This window comes from Aquarana catesbeiana, linkage group LG03 (genome assembly GCF_042186555.1).
Source record: "Aquarana catesbeiana isolate 2022-GZ linkage group LG03, ASM4218655v1, whole genome shotgun sequence".
Lineage (NCBI taxonomy): Eukaryota > Metazoa > Chordata > Amphibia > Anura > Ranidae > Aquarana > Aquarana catesbeiana.
Window position 1 is genome coordinate 686,520,343 of NC_133326.1, and position 15,952 is coordinate 686,536,294.

The 15,952-nt window shown below is 43.2% G+C and overlaps 1 protein-coding gene across 2 annotated transcripts in view; it reads left to right on the top strand.

Moving 5' to 3' along the window:
* Window positions 1–2,893: 2,893 nt before the first annotated feature.
* Window positions 2,894–15,952, top strand: part of LG03H17orf114 (linkage group 03 C17orf114 homolog) — a 34,517-nt gene continuing 21,458 nt past the window's right edge. Inside the window, exon 1 of one of the 2 annotated variants that reach the window (XM_073623014.1) lies at window positions 2,894–3,042. The gene's annotated coding sequence lies outside the window, so the exon portion shown is untranslated. The remainder of the gene's footprint in view (window positions 3,043–15,952) is intronic. The other variant, XM_073623013.1, reaches the window with a different exon arrangement.

The following is a 15,952-nucleotide window of genomic DNA, read 5'->3' on the forward strand; positions in this document are numbered from 1 at the left end:
AAACAGCCTCAGGCTGCATTCATACCTGAGCATAGCGTCTTTGAGCGTTTTACTGGTGTTATTTTGTGCGTTTTTACAAGCAATTTTGGTGCATTTTTTTACAGTGTTTTTGAGCTTTTGCGTTTTGTTATTAGCCAATAGAGAAAACTATCATCTGTTGCATCATTTGTTCATAGGTTAGGTTAGGTTTAGGTTAGGGTTGGGTTAGGGTTAGGTTAGGATTAGGGTTAGGTTAGAGTTAGGGTTGGGTTAGGGTTAGGATTAGGTTGGGGTTCAGATTAGGGTTGGGTTAGGATTAGGGTTAGGGTTAGGTTAAGGTTAGATTAGGGTTGGGGTCAGGTTAGGGTTGGGTTAGGGTTAGGATTAGGTTTGGGTTAGGTTAGAGTTAGGGTTAGGTTAGGGTTAAGATTAGGGTTAGGGTTAGGTTAAGGTTAGGTTAGAGTTAGGGTTGGATTAGGGTTAGGATTAGGTTAGGGTTGGAGTTAGGATTAGGTTAGGGTTAGGGATTGGATTAGGGTTAGGGCTAGGGTTAGGTTAGGTTAGAGTTAGGATTAAGGTTAGGTTAGGGTTAGGATTAGGGTTAGGTTAGAGTTAGGTTTAGGGTTAGGGTTAGGATTAGGTTAGGGTTAGATTAGGGTTGGGGTTAGGGTTAGGGTTAGGGTTAGGTTAGGGTTAGATTAGGGTTGGGGTTAGATTAGGGTTGGGTTAGGGTTAGGATTAGGGTTAGGGTTAGGATTAGGTTTGGGTTAGGTTAAAGTTAGGGTTAGGTTAGGGTTAGGATTAGGTTTGGGTTAGGTTAGAGTTAGGGTTAGGTTAGGGTTAGGGTTAGGATTAGGGTTAGAGTTAGGTTAAGGTTAGGTTAGAGTTAGGGTTGGATTAGGGTTAGGATTAGGTTAGGGTTGGAGTTAGGATTAGGTTAGGGTTAGGGATTGGATTAGGGTTAGGGCTAGGGTTAGGTTATTATTAGGGTTAGGTTAGAGTTAGGATTAGGGTTAGGTTAGGATTAGGGTTAGGTTAGAGTTAGGATTAGGGTTAGGTTAGGGTTAGGTTAGAGTTAGGATTAGGGTTAGGTTAGGATTAGGGTTAGGTTAGAGTTAGGATTAGGGTTAGGGTTAGGATTAAGTTAGGGTTAGGTTAGGGTTGGGGTTAGGATTAGGTTAGGGTTAGGATTAGCTTAGGGTTGGAGTTAGGATTAGGTTAGGTTTAGGGATTGGATTAGGGTTAGGGCTAGGGTTAGGTTATTATTACGGTTAGGTTAGAGTTAGGATTAGGGTTAGGTTAGGGTTAGGATTAGGGTTAGGTTTAGGGTTAGATTAGGGTTGGGGTTAGGTTAGGGTTGGGTTAGGGTTAGGATTAGGGTTGGGGTTAGGGTTGGGTTAGGGTTAGGATTAGGATTAGGGTTAGGGTTAGGTTAGGGTTAGATTAGGGTTGGGGTTAGGTTAGGGTTGGGTTAGGGTTAGGATTAGGGTTAGGGTTAGAATTAGGTTTGGGTTAGGTTAGAGTTAGGGTTAGGTTAGGGTTAGGATTAGGTTTGGGTTAGGTTAGAGTTAGGGTTAGGTTAGGATTAGGGTTAGGGTTAGGTTAAGGTTAGGTTAGAGTTTGGGTTGGATTAGGGTTAGGATTAGGTTAGGGTTAGGGATTGGATTAGGGTTAGGGCTAGGGTTAGATTATTATTAGGGTTAGGTTAGAGTTAGGATTAGGGTTAGGTAAGGATTAGGGTTAGGTTAGGGTTAGGATTAGGGTTAGGTTAGAGTTAGGTTTAGGGTTAGGATTAGGTTAGGGTTAGGTTAGAGTTAGGGTTTAGGGTTAGGGTTAGGATTAAGTTAGGGTTAGTTTAGGGTAGGGGTTAGGATTAGGTTAGGGTTAGGTTTAGGGGTTGGAGTTAGGGTTTTTTATTATTTATTTACTTATTTTAGTTAGGGTTTGGGTGTTAATAATACTACTACAAATAGTAATAATATATGAATAAATAAATGTAAAATAAATACACAAATAAGTAAAAATAATACTAAATAAATAAGAAATAAATACAATAAATTATTATTATTAGAATTAGTAGTATTATTATTAATAGTGATAATAAATGTTTTTTTGTTCAGGAGTTCATTTTTTATTTTATTATTGTTATTATTATTATTATTATTATTATTATTATTATTATTATTATAATAATTTATTTAGTTTTTTTTAAGGTTAGGGGTTAATTATTATATATTTATGTAATTATTACATAATATGAATTTATTTTATTTATTATTTATTTATGTCTTTTTTTTGGTTTTGTTTTTGTTATATCTGTATTTGTTTTACATTTATTTATTTATATATTTTCACAATTTTTTTTATTTTATTTTATTTTTTTTTTACTACTTTGCATTTGAGCAGAAATTCGTGCAAAAACGTGCCAAACGGCGTGTTTCCATTAATTTCTATGAGAATTAAAAAATGCGCCACAAAACTCTCCGATTCGAGCTACAAAAAAAAAAAAAAAAAAAAAGAAAAGCTCCAGAACTTTTTTTTGAGCTTCAGACGACTTGGAGTGGGGATTGTAAACCAACTCCATATAGAACCATAGATTTTTATTTATTTTTTCCTCCTCCAGCATTTTGGAGCTTCGAGGTGTGAATGGGGGTCTCAAAGTTGCGATTTTTTTTTTTTCCGGTAGGATTTTCGTTGTGTGTTATTGTGATTGCAAACGCCCTGAAACAATCCAAATTTTTTTTTTTTTTTAGATCGATATTGATATTTTGAGACATTAAGATTTTGATATCGTTTGTAAAAAACGCCCGTGTGCAGCGACCAGCGTTCGGCGACGTGCGTCCTCGGTGGATGGGTCCTCGGTGCAGAGAGTGTGTAGGGGGGGGGGAGGAGTTAAAGGGGATGTCCTTGTGTGTACAGATAAGGCAGCAGTGATTAGGTAGGGAGTGTGGAGGGAGGGGGGGGGGGGGGTCATGTGACTCTCATACACTCTCATAGACTCACGTAGACTCGGAATCTAGCAGAGGAGAGATCGTGGTGAGCGGAGAGAGACGAGGACGCAGGGTGAGTGCGACAAACCGTACCGTGTGTGTGTGTGTGTGCGACTCAGATCGGGATCGTGTATGTGTGTGTCCGGGGATGGGGAGACGGGGGGTTTGCTGACTTTGCAAAAAAAGTTGCAGACAAGGCGACTCTGTGCTCCCTCCAGCTGTATACCATCTATATATATATATATATATATATATATATATATATATATATATATACACACAATGTATCAATATAATATAATATATTCTGTATATACACCATAACAGCTGCAGGGGACGCCAACAAGTACATTCGATTTCCAGGATCGTTTTCGGAAATTCCATTCAGCTGAGATCTGTCCCAGACAAAATACCAGAGTAAAGGGCCAGTTCACACCCCATGCAGTCCAATGCGTTTTTTTTCCTGCATCAAAAATGCATGGAAAGTAGGTGTAGATGGTATATGTTTTTTTTTTTTTTTTTTAACAGCATAGTTCACACCAGTGCGTTCCAGTTCCAGAAAAAAAAAAAAAAAGTAGAACACGCTGCATTTTTCCTGCACTGGACTTTACTGGAATGGGGTAAAACGCATCAAAAACGCACTGGAACGCACCTAAAACGCACCAAAAATACACTGGAACACACATATCCTTATATAGGGCCAGTTCACACCATATGCAGTCCAATGCGTTTTTTTTTTCCTGCATCAAAAACGCATGGAAAGTAGGTGTATACGGGTATATGTTTTTTTTTTTAACAGCATAGTTCACACCAGTGCGTTCCAGTTCCAGAAAAAAAAAAAAAAAGTAGAACACGCTGCATTTTTCCTGCACTGGACTTTACTGGAATGGGGTAAAACGCATCAAAAACGCACTGGAACGCACCTAAAACGCACCAAAAATACACTGGAACACACATATCCTTATATAGGGCCAGTTCACACCATATGCAGTCCAATGCGTTTTTTTTTTCCTGCATCAAAAACGCATGGAAAGTAGGTGTATACGGGTATATGTTTTTTTTTTTAACAACATAGTTCACACCAGTGCGTTCCAGTTCCAGAAAAAAAAAAAAAAAAGTAGAACACGCTGCATTTTTCCTGCACTGGACTGTACTGGAACAAGGTAAAACACATCAAAAACGCACTGGAACGCACCAAAAACACACATGTCCTTATGGGCCGGTTCACACCACATGTAGTCCAGTGCGTTTTTTTTTTTCTGCATTAATAAAGCATGGAAAGTAGTTTATGTGGTTTTCAATGGCATAGTTCACACCAGTGCGTCCTTATTTAAGGTTAAGAAAAAAAGAGGGGTAAAAAAAAAAAGCACTGAACTGCATCAAAAACGCATGCCTCTGCCTGTTTTGGAAAGGGTCGGTGACTTTTCTTTAAACGCAAGTCGGTGCTTTTTTTTGGGCTTTTTTTGCTTCGATATAGAAGCCGCAGAAAAACATGTAGTGTGTTTTTCGTTTTTTTTACCGTGTTTTTACGGCGATTTTGCCGTGATTCGCGTTATTTAAATCTGCCCAACAACAAATTTTCCACCCCAAAAAAAAGCATAAAAACCGCAAATCGCGGTAAAACAAACAAAAGTTTTCAAGTTTCCAAAGAGAATAAAATAGAATAGAAAATAAAAAAATAAAAATAAATTTCCGAATTAGAATGGTACCGAATCTAAACGAATCCAAAATAACGAAAAAAAAAAATTCGGAAAAAAAATTCTAATTCGTTTCGGATTCAAATACTTTTCCAATTTCCAAAGAGAATAAAATAGAATAGAAAATAAACTAATAGAATAGAAAAAAAAAAAATTTTTTCTATTCTATTCCTTTTTTATTCTTTTTGGAAATTGGAAAACTTTTCGAATCGAATCGAAAACGAAAAAACAAAACGAATTCCGAAAACTGTATAAACGAATGAAACAGATTTAACTAAAGAGAATTTCTGTAAATAACGAATCGAAACGAAACTAAACAAATTTTTTAGTTCTGCCCATGTTTAGTAATTAAAAAATAAACGCCTGCCAGAGCGTCCAGGAACAGAGGCTGTTTGACTGTAAAAAAACGCAAAACACAAACGCTGTAACCAGCTTTTAGCCGCTTTTGGCAATTTTACATTACAGGGAGTGTTTTTACTGTAAAAACAACAATGCCAATGCCAGAACGCACATAAATAAATGCCCATCGGCCCACATTCACATCAAGACCGATTTGACATGCGATTTGACAGGTCAAATCGCATGCCAAATCAGCGCCTGTTGCTGGCAGCGGCACCATCTGAATCGGTGCGACGCCGACTTTGTGGCGCCGCATTGATTCACGAAAAGTAGTCCCTGCACTACTTCGGTCCGACTTTGATGCGACTTAAGGTCCATAGACCTCAAGGATACACAGGCATTGGTTCAAGTCTCAGCAAAATCGCAGCAAAATCATGCAACTTTCAGGTCGCAATAGTGGAATCCTAGCCGAATGGTTATCATTGGAAAACACGGGATGCGACTTGTCATGCGACTTTGATGTCCAAAGTTGCATGACAAGTCGCACCAGTGCGAACGGAGCCTTGAGGGCCATTGACTTCAATGTTGAGGTTCCTGCACTACTTTTTTCCCCCCATTTCATTGAGACTTCCATAGACTTCTGTTAGATGAAGCCACAAGCCGCAATGAAATTGAAGGTGCAAATCGCATGACAAGTCGCAACCTCATTGTCACCAATCGAACCATTCAAATCGCCACAACTCGTGTCGCAGCGGCTTTGGAAAAGGTTCCTGCACTATTTTTTTCCCCCCTGTTTCATTGTGATTTGCATCGATCTTTTGTTAAATGAATTTGCAAGCCGCAATGAAATCGGAGGTGCGAATCGTACTGATCTGTGGCTTTGAAGTCGCGCTGAAGTAGTGCGATTTCAAAGCCGCAAGTCTCGATCAAGATCCACTTCCCTGTGTGTGGAATATATATCGATCGCATGGGTTGTGGACTATTGATTGATTATTCCAATCAGAAGAGATCGATCGCAACAGAAATTCAACATTTAGTACAAGCCAAAAAGCAAATAGAGAGAAATAAAAGATTCAACAAAACCATTCGGGGATTTAATCATCAGGAGGGTCAGGAGTGGAATATAGAGACAAAATACTGGCAGCTGCAAATCCCAGCCATAGACGGGAATGAATGTGTGATGTGTATTGTGTCCTGCTGGGTGCGCCTAAGACTGAGTGGCCACACACTATGCAATCTGATTGTACAATCTACACTATACATTCTAATTGTACAATCTACACTATACAATCTAATTGCACCATATAGCGTATGGCTGCCTTAAATAAGATGGTGCAATCAGATAGTAAAGAACTGTAAAGAACAATCTACACTATACTATGCAATCTGATTGCACCATCTTCTTTACAGCCGCCATACGCTATATTGTACACTCAGATTGTATAGTGTAGATTTGTATAATGTATGATCACCTTAGAGAAGATTGTACAATCAGATTGTAACGTGTGTGTCACACAGCTGCATTGATCAGCACCATGGCGGTCTTTGCTCCCATCTCTCACCAAACCATCACATTGCTGGGTGAAGGATTCGGACGTGTCGCATCGTTTTTCAGCCCCCATAAAACGTGTCACAACCTGCGTCAGGATATAGAAATAGGCTGAAGATTTTTTTTCCAAAAAATGAAGGAAAAAAGAGAACTCCGCAACCGACTCGGATGTGACTTGGACGAGACTTGGATGTGACTTGGATGTGACTTGGATGTGACTTGGATGTGACTTGGATGAGACTTGGATGAGATTTGGACGAGACTTGGACGAGACTTGGATGTGACTTGGATGTGACTTGGATGAGACTTGGATGAGACGTGGATGTGACTCGGAGGTGACTCGGAGGTGACTCGGATGAGACGTGGATGTGACTTGGATGTGACTTGGATGAGACTTGGATGTGACTTGGATGAGACTTGGATGAGACGTGGATGTGACTTGGATGAGATTTGGACGAGACTTGGATGTGACTTGGATGAGACTTGGATGAGACTTGGATGTGACTTGGATGTGACTTGGATGTGACTTAGACGTGACTTGGATGAGACTTGGATGTGACTTGGATGTGACTTGGATGTGACTTGGACGAGACTTGGACGAGACTTGGACGAGACTTGGACGAGACTTGGACGAGACTTGGACGAGACTTAGACGTGACTTGGATGTGACTTGGATGAGACTTGGATGTGACTTGGATGAGACTTGGATGTGACTTGGATGTGACTTGGACGAGACTTGGACGAGACTTGGACGTGACTTGGACGTGACTTGGACGAGACTTGGATGTGACTTGGATGAGACTTGGATGTGACTTGGATGTGACTTGGATGTGACTTGGATGAGACTTGGATGTGACTTGGATGAGACTTGGATGAGACTTGGATGTGACTTGGATGTGATGTGGATGTTACTCGGAGGTGACTTGGATGAAACGTGGATGTGACTTGGACGAGACTTGGATGTGACTTGGATGAGACTTGGATGAGACTTGGATGAGACTTGGATGTGACTTGGATGTGACTTGGACGAGACTTGGACGAGACTTGGACGTGACTTGGATGTGACTTGGATGAGACTTGGATGTGACTTGGATGAGACTTGGATGTGACTTGGATGAGACTTGGATGTGACTTGGACGAGACTTGGATGTGACTTGGACGAGACTTAGACGTGACTTGGATGAGACTTGGATGTGACTTGGATGTGACTTGGATGTGACTTGGACGTGACTTGGATGTGACTTGGATGAGACTTGGATGTGACTTGGATGAGACTTGGATGAGACTTGGATGTGACTTGGACGAGACTTAGACGTGACTTGGATGAGACTTGGATGTGACTTGGATGAGACTTGGATGTGACTTGGACGAGACTTGGATGTGACTTGGACGAGACTAATGCCGCGTACACACGGTCGGACTTTTCGTCTACAAAAGTCCAACGGACGCCGACGGACTAAAGCTGGCTGGTAATCCGATCGTGTGTGGGCTTCTCCGGACTTTCAGCAGACTTTTTCAGCCTCAAATCCGACGGACTTTAGATTTGAAACATGCTTCAAATCTTTACGTCGTAACTACGACGGACCCCGAAATCCGCTCGTCTGTGTGCTAGTCCGACGGACAAAAACCCATGCTAGGGCAGCTATTGGCTACTGGCTATGAACTTCCTTATTTTAGTCCGGTGTACGTCATCACGTACGAATCCGTCGGACTTTTGTGTGGTCGTGTGTAGGCAAGTCCGTTCGTTAGAAAGTCTGCTGCAAGTCCGCCGAAAGTCCGCAGGAAGTCTGTCGGACAGGCTGTCGGACTTTTGTAGACGAAAAGTCCGACCGTGTGTACGCGGCATTAGACGTGACTTGGATGAGACTTGGATGTGACTTGGATGTGACTTGGATGTGACTTGGATGTGACTTGGACGTGACTTGGACGAGACTTGGACGAGACTTATGCCCCATACACACGATCGGACTTTCCAACAACAAAACCTTTGAATTTTGTTTGAAGGTTGTTGGCTCCAACTTGTCTTGCATATACATGGTCACACAAATGTTGGCCAACAATTATGAACATGGGAACATGGTGATGTACAAGACGTATGACGAGCCGAGAAAAAGGATATTCAATAAGCAGTGCGGCTCCTTCTGCTTGATTCCGAGCATGCGTGAACTTTTGTGCGTAGGACTTGTGTACACACGATCGGAAATTAAAGTTTTGTTGGTGGAAAATTTGAGAACATGCTGGCAGAAAGTCCGACAACAAATGTTCGATGGAGCATACACACGGTTGGACTTTCAGCCAACAAGCTCACATCCAACATTTGTTGTCAGAAAATCCGATCGTGTATACAGGGCATTAGACGTGACTTGGATGAGACTTGGATGTGACTTGGATGTGACTTGGATGTGACTTGGATGAGACTTGGATGTGACTTGGATGAGACTTGGATGTGACTTGGACGAGACTTGGACGTGACTTGGACGAGACTTGGACGTGACTTGGACGTGACTTAGACGTGACTTAGACGTGACTTGGATGTGACTTGGATGTGACTTGGATGTGACTTGGACGAGACTTGGACGAGACTTGGACGTGACTTGGATGAGACTTGGATGTGACTTGGATGTGACTTGGATGTGACTTGGATGTGACTTTGATGAGACTTTGATGAGACTTGGATGTGACTTGGATGACAGAACGAAGAAACTGCGCTATATGAGACCAAATACAAAGTATAAATTCACTACAGGTACTGAGATAACCAAAATGAGGACTTCAATTGCCTAAATAAAATCAATTTGCTTCGCAGTAATCTATATATAGAATAGCGCAAATGATCGCATCATAAAGCAATGAAAAAGTACATGAGGAGGTTGTTGTTTTCAAAGATGTCTGAGCTGGTATGGTTGTTAATCATTCAATGGTCACAATATAGGAAAGTCTCTCCTTCATATATGATAGTGACTTCAAACTGAAAAACACCATAGGAAAAGTGATGCAAGATAGGAAAGTCCTTCCACCTGGAAAATCACCGCCTCTTACCAGCTGCCCAGATCTCTTTTTAAGGAGATCAATTTCGCTTTTAGGCTTATGACCCAGCCACAGTCTCTCGGTGAACCAATTACATAGCAGCTCTCCTCATCTCCAGTTTTTCCCAAGTGTCTCTCAGTCAGCAATTAACCCAATAAAAAGGAAAAAACTGCCATAGTGTAAAATCGTAAACTTCTTTAATAATATTAAAATGTATTGCACTTACTGGAAAAATGAAAAAGAATGGCATCAAATAAACATCCGAGCTGGCCAGCTCTCTCGAAAGAACGCCCATTGCTTCCGGGACTGCACGTTGTGTTGGTGGCGTCAGCACGCCGCTCTCCCTAAGCTGTTTCGTCAAAGGTGACGTCGTCCAGGGGCACTTTTTCATTGCTTTATGATGCGATCATTTGCACTATTCTATATATAGATTACTGCGAAGCAAATTGATTTTATTTAGGCAATTGAAGTTCTCATTTTGGTTATCTCAGTACCTGTAGTGAATTTATACCTTGTATTTGGTCTCATATAGCGCAGTTTCTTCGTTCTGACATTTTACTTATTGTGGGTATCTCACATTTTAAACTGCAGCAAGACCGCATTTGTTGTACCTTCTAGAACAGACAGGGTAATGCTATCTTGTCTCTTCTGGAAGTATCTTTTAGACAGCGCTGTATTTTTCGTTTTGATATATGTGACTTGGATGTGACTTGGACGAAACTTGGACAAGACTTGGACGAGACTTGGACGAGACTTGGATGTGACTTGGATGTGACTTGGACGAGACTTGGATGTGACTTGGACGAGACTTGGATGTGACTTGGACGAGACTTGGATGTGACTGGATGAGACTTGGATGTGACTGGACGAGACTTGGACGTGACTTGGACGAGACTTGGACGAGACTTGGACGTGACTTGGACGAGACTTGGATGTGACTTGGATGAGACTTGGATGTGACTTGGATGTGACTTGGACGAGACTTGGACGTGACTTGGACGAGACTTGGACGAGACTTGGATGTGACTTGGACGAGACTTGGATGTGACTGGACGAGACTTGGATGTGACTGGACGAGACTTGGATGTGACTTGGATGTGACTTGGATGAGACTTGGATGTGACTTGGACGAGACTTGGATGTGACTTGGACGAGACTTGGATGTGACTTGGATGTGACTTGGACGAGACTTGGATGTGACTTGGACGAGACTTGGATGTGACTGGATGAGACTTGGATGTGACTGGACGAGACTTGGACGTGACTTGGACGTGACTTGGACGTGACTTGGACGAGACTTGGATGTGACTTGGATGTGACTTGGACGAGACTTGGATGTGACTGGACGAGACTTGGATGTGACTGGACGAGACTTGGATGTGACTTGGATGAGACTTGGATGTGACTTGGATGAGACTTGGATGTGACTTGGACGAGACTTGGATGTGACTTGGATGTGACTTGGACGAGACTTGGATGTGACTTGGACGAGACTTGGATGTGACTGGATGAGACTTGGATGTGACTGGACGAGACTTGGACGTGACTTGGACGAGACTTGGACGTGACTTGGACGAGACTTGGATGTGACTTGGACGAGACTTGGATGTGACTTGGATGAGACTTGGATGTGACTTGGATGTGACTTGGACGAGACTTGGACGTGACTTGGACGAGACTTGGACGAGACTTGGATGTGACTGGACGAGACTTGGATGTGACTGGACGAGACTTGGATGTGACTTGGATGTGACTTGGATGAGACTTGGATGAGACTTGGATGAGACTTCGATGATGTGACTTGGATGAGACTTGGACATGACTTGGATGTGACTTGGATGAGACTTGGACGTGACTTGGATGTGACTTGGATGAGACTTGGATGATGTGACTTTGATGTGACTTGGATGTGACTTGGATGAGACTTGGATGTGACTTGGATGTGACTAGGATGTGACTGGGATGTGACTTGGATGAGACTTGGACGTGACTTGTACGTGACTTGGACGTGACTTGGATGTGACTTGGATGAGACTTGGATGAGACTTGGACGTGGCTTGGACGTGACTTGGACGTGCCTTGGATGGGACTTGGATGGGACTTGTGCCTCTGCGACTTTCATGCAGCTTCTGAGGGTTAATATTGACCTCTATGGCCCCTCAAGTTGCATGAAAGTCGGAACAAAGTTGCGCATGAACTACTTGGAAGTCGCTGCAACTTTTAAGTCGCACGTATATATGAATGGTTATCATTGGAAAACATGGGGGGAAGGACTTGTCATTTGACTTCGATGTCCAAAGTCCCAGGACAAGTCACACAAGTGTGGATGGGGGTGTAATAGCCCCCCTACAGGTCATCAGTGTAGAGATAACGGTGAATAACGTCTGGGAACTGTCGCTGTCACTCTGGCGTGAGTGTCGATAACGTAACGTGTAGCACAATCAATGTGTTTGTATGTAGGCACACCCAACGCATGCATTTATATTCATATGTGTGCATACGTGGGGGAGGGGGGTGGCTCATAAAAAAATTTCGGGGGGATATTAAAGTGCTTGGGTATAACTTTTAATTTATTTTTACACTTTTTTTGACTAAACTTTATTGGAGTCCCCTATGTGATATGATTTTTGGTGACAGGTTCTCTTTAATTAGACATCGGGGGTCTATTAGAGCCACTGATGTCTCACCTATCCTCCATTGAAGCTAAAAAACATCAACTGCAGCCACTGTGCCCATCAAATGCAGCAACTGTGCCATCAAACGCAGTCACTGTGCCATCAAACGCAGCCACAGTGCCATCAAGCGCAGCCACTGTGCCATCAAACGCAGCCACTGTGCCCATCAAACGCAGCCACTGTGCCCATCAAACGCAGCCACTGTGCCTATCAAACACAGCCACTGTGCCCATCAAACACAGCCACTGTGCCCATCAAACACAGCCACTGTGCCCATCAAACGCAGCCACTGTGCCCAGCAAATGCAGCCACTGTGCCCATCAAATGCAGCCACTGTGCCCATCAAATGCAGCCACTGTGCCCATCAATTGCCGCCACTGTACCACCAAACGTAGCCACTGTGCCATCAAACGCAGCCACTGTGCCCATCAAACACAGCCACTGTGCCCATCAAACACAGCCACTGTGCCCATCAAACACAGCCACTGTGCCCATCAATTGCAGCCACTGTGCCCATCAATTGCAGCCACTGTGCCCATCATATGCAGCCACTGTGTCCATCAATTGCAGCCACTGTGCCCATCAATTGCAGCCACTGTGCCCATCATATGCAGCCACTGTGCCATCAAACGCAGCCACTGTGCCCAGAAATGCAGCCACTGTCCCATCAAACGCAGACATTCAGGCACCCCGGCCTCTGAAAAGGGGCCGGACGCCTGAATAGGGGGCGGTGGTGGTGGCCATGGATAGATTCATGCATTGCATTATGCATATGGGGGGTGGCTGGAGAGAGGGGGCGGCGCCCTTAATGGACGCACCGCCACTGAATGGTACCATCATCGACCCGGCAAATTTCATATCGTATTTTGTTTGATAGCCGTGCCAATCCTTTTCATTTTCAACGTTTGATTTCAATAAGTGTCGCATTGCCCATGTGGACTACAGTACATTACATTATTCTCAACTGGTAACCGCATTCGCTGTTAAAATTACGTCCGTTCTGATAAAAGACGAGGGCGATTTTCCAACCCTCTCGGCGCTGCAATTGAAAACGAACATCGATGTGTTCCCGTTAACTATCAGAAAATTTAAAACAATCTAAAAATAGTTTCCCGATAAAAGAAAACTCCCAGTTGACCCAAAATATGACGGTATGATAAATACCGTGTACATCTCCCCCTCCTCCCCCCATCTATACATATATAGTCAGATTTCGTAGAAGCGGACAGAGGCGCCATTCACAGGACGGTAACATGACACAGCCTCGGCCCGGCTGCTTTTTTAGGATGTGGACAAACCAGTTTTCTCTGCGCGGGTCCTGGTGGGAATTCTGTGGAGTGAGGACGTGCGGAGGGCCCCTCTGGCCCGTAGACGCAGGATAAAGGTGAGGGGGGGGGTGCCTGGAGGGGGAGAATGTGAGCTCTTGGGGTCAGTCCTCCTGCGGAGAGGTCAGAGTCGGATCATTTTACTTCCACAGATCTTACATCCTCTGCAGTCTGAACACATCCTTCAAGGTCTTATATACACTCTGATAGGATGTATCTAAAACCAGAGTGTTTGTTAGTTTTTGGATGGAGTGTTGAAGGGTTAGAACCCCTATTGGGTGCTTTTGCTTTTATTTATTTATTTTTCTCCTGAAGACACAAAGTGAGAGGAAGAGCTCATTCACATTTGTGCGTTGTGGCAACGCCCGCCAAAACACACATGTTAACGCATATGCCACAATGCATGGCAATGCCATTTATTGTACAGTAGAGCACAATGCACTGCGCCACAATGCATATCCCATCATTTACAGTTTTTAATGTATAGTGTTGCATTGGCAGCCCATTCATAATGGATTGGCTGCCTTATAAATGGGCTGCCTTATGAATGGATTGGCTTATGAATGGGATGCCTTATCACAGTGAGCATTAACATACTGTATGTGCTATAACGTACTCCACCACAATCATTTACATTTTTTATGCATTGTGATGCATTGGCAGCCCATTCATAATTAATGGACTGTCTTATGAATGGGCTGGCTTATGAATGGGCTGTCTTATCACATTGGTAGCCCATTCATAATGAATAGGCTGTCTTATGAATGGGCTGCTTCATGAATTGGCTGCTTTATAAATAGACTGGCTTATAAATGGGCTGCCTACAAATGGGCTGCTTTATGAATGGACTGGCTTATGAATGGGCTGTCTTATCACATTGGTAGCCCATTCATAATGAATAGGCTGTCTTACAAATTGGCTGCCTCATGAATTGGCTTCTTTATAAATAGACTGGCTTATAAATGGGCTGCCTTTCAAATGGACTGCCTTATTGCATTAAAGAGGAAGTAAACCCTGATGGGTTTTACTTCTTCATTTTTCCCCTACAAAGTAAAAGCATAATGGGCTAGTATGCATCGCATACTAGCCCATTATGTGCCACTTACCTGCAAACGAAGCCCGCGATGTCCCCGCTGGTGGCCGCATCTATCTTCGCCCCTCTTCCTTCTGGGGCCTTGGACTCCCGCTTTGTGATTGGCTGGAGTGGTGTGACATCACTCACGTGCATGCGTGCGGGAGCCGTCAGTCACGGCAAGGAGGGCCATTTTTTCACAGCGCATGTGCCGATTACATCATCAGCGCACTACAAGGTAAATACCTCTTAAACGGCGCACGTTTAGGGGACATTTACAGTACCAATAGGTAAGCCTTATTATAGGCTTACCTATAGGTACAACTTCCGCATTGGGGGTATACAACCACTTTAACATATGCACTAACGCATAGTGGTGCATTGGCAGCTCATTCATAATGAATTGGCTGATTTATGATTTATGAATGGATTGGCTTATAATTGGGATGCCTTCTCACTGGCCGGGACACAGCATTGGTGGGACAGAGGGCCAAGATACAGGACTGTCCAGGTAAATTGGGGAGTGGGGACAGATCGCACAGGTACAAGACATGGCAAAATAAGACCAGGGAAGGCTGGAGGTCAGATTAAACCATTTCCTGGGCATTGGAATATATGGGTTTGATACACTCTTGGTTCATACGGCCATTCTAAAGCTATGTAGCCATGGACAACCCTATGTAAGTTTATTGGTGCTTTGAGCTTTTTACATCATGTGTATTCATCGAATGTTATACACGTCTTCTTCTTAGTTTAAAGGAGGGAACGCTCACCATAGGGACTCTCTGTTGTGCGGGTATACAGTATATTCAATGATACATTGGAACAGCAATTTTTTTGTTTTCCCTTTTAGAATGAATTTTATGAAGGGCCCTAAAATACATTTTGAAGTTCTTCTGTAAAACTTTTTCTTTCAGTTCTGTCCCCTCTTCCCCAATTCCAGCTCAGCTCTTTCCCATCCCCCTCCATCTATTCACAGTCTCCCTATTTACACAGCGGACACAATGCAGCTGTTACCAAAACCTCTCAAACTCAAGATCCCTCCATCCTTCCAACATTCTTTTCTCCATCCAACATTCTTCTCCTCAACTCCGACTGCAAAATACACCCAAATCCAACTCGGACTACAAAATGCCCCCAACTCAAACCACAAAATACTCCCAACTCCGACCGCAAGATACACTAAACTCTGACCACAAAATACACCCAACTTTGACCACAAGATACACCCAACTCTGACCACAAAATACACCAAACTCTTGCCACAAAATACACCTCAAGTCCAAATCCCAGAGACTG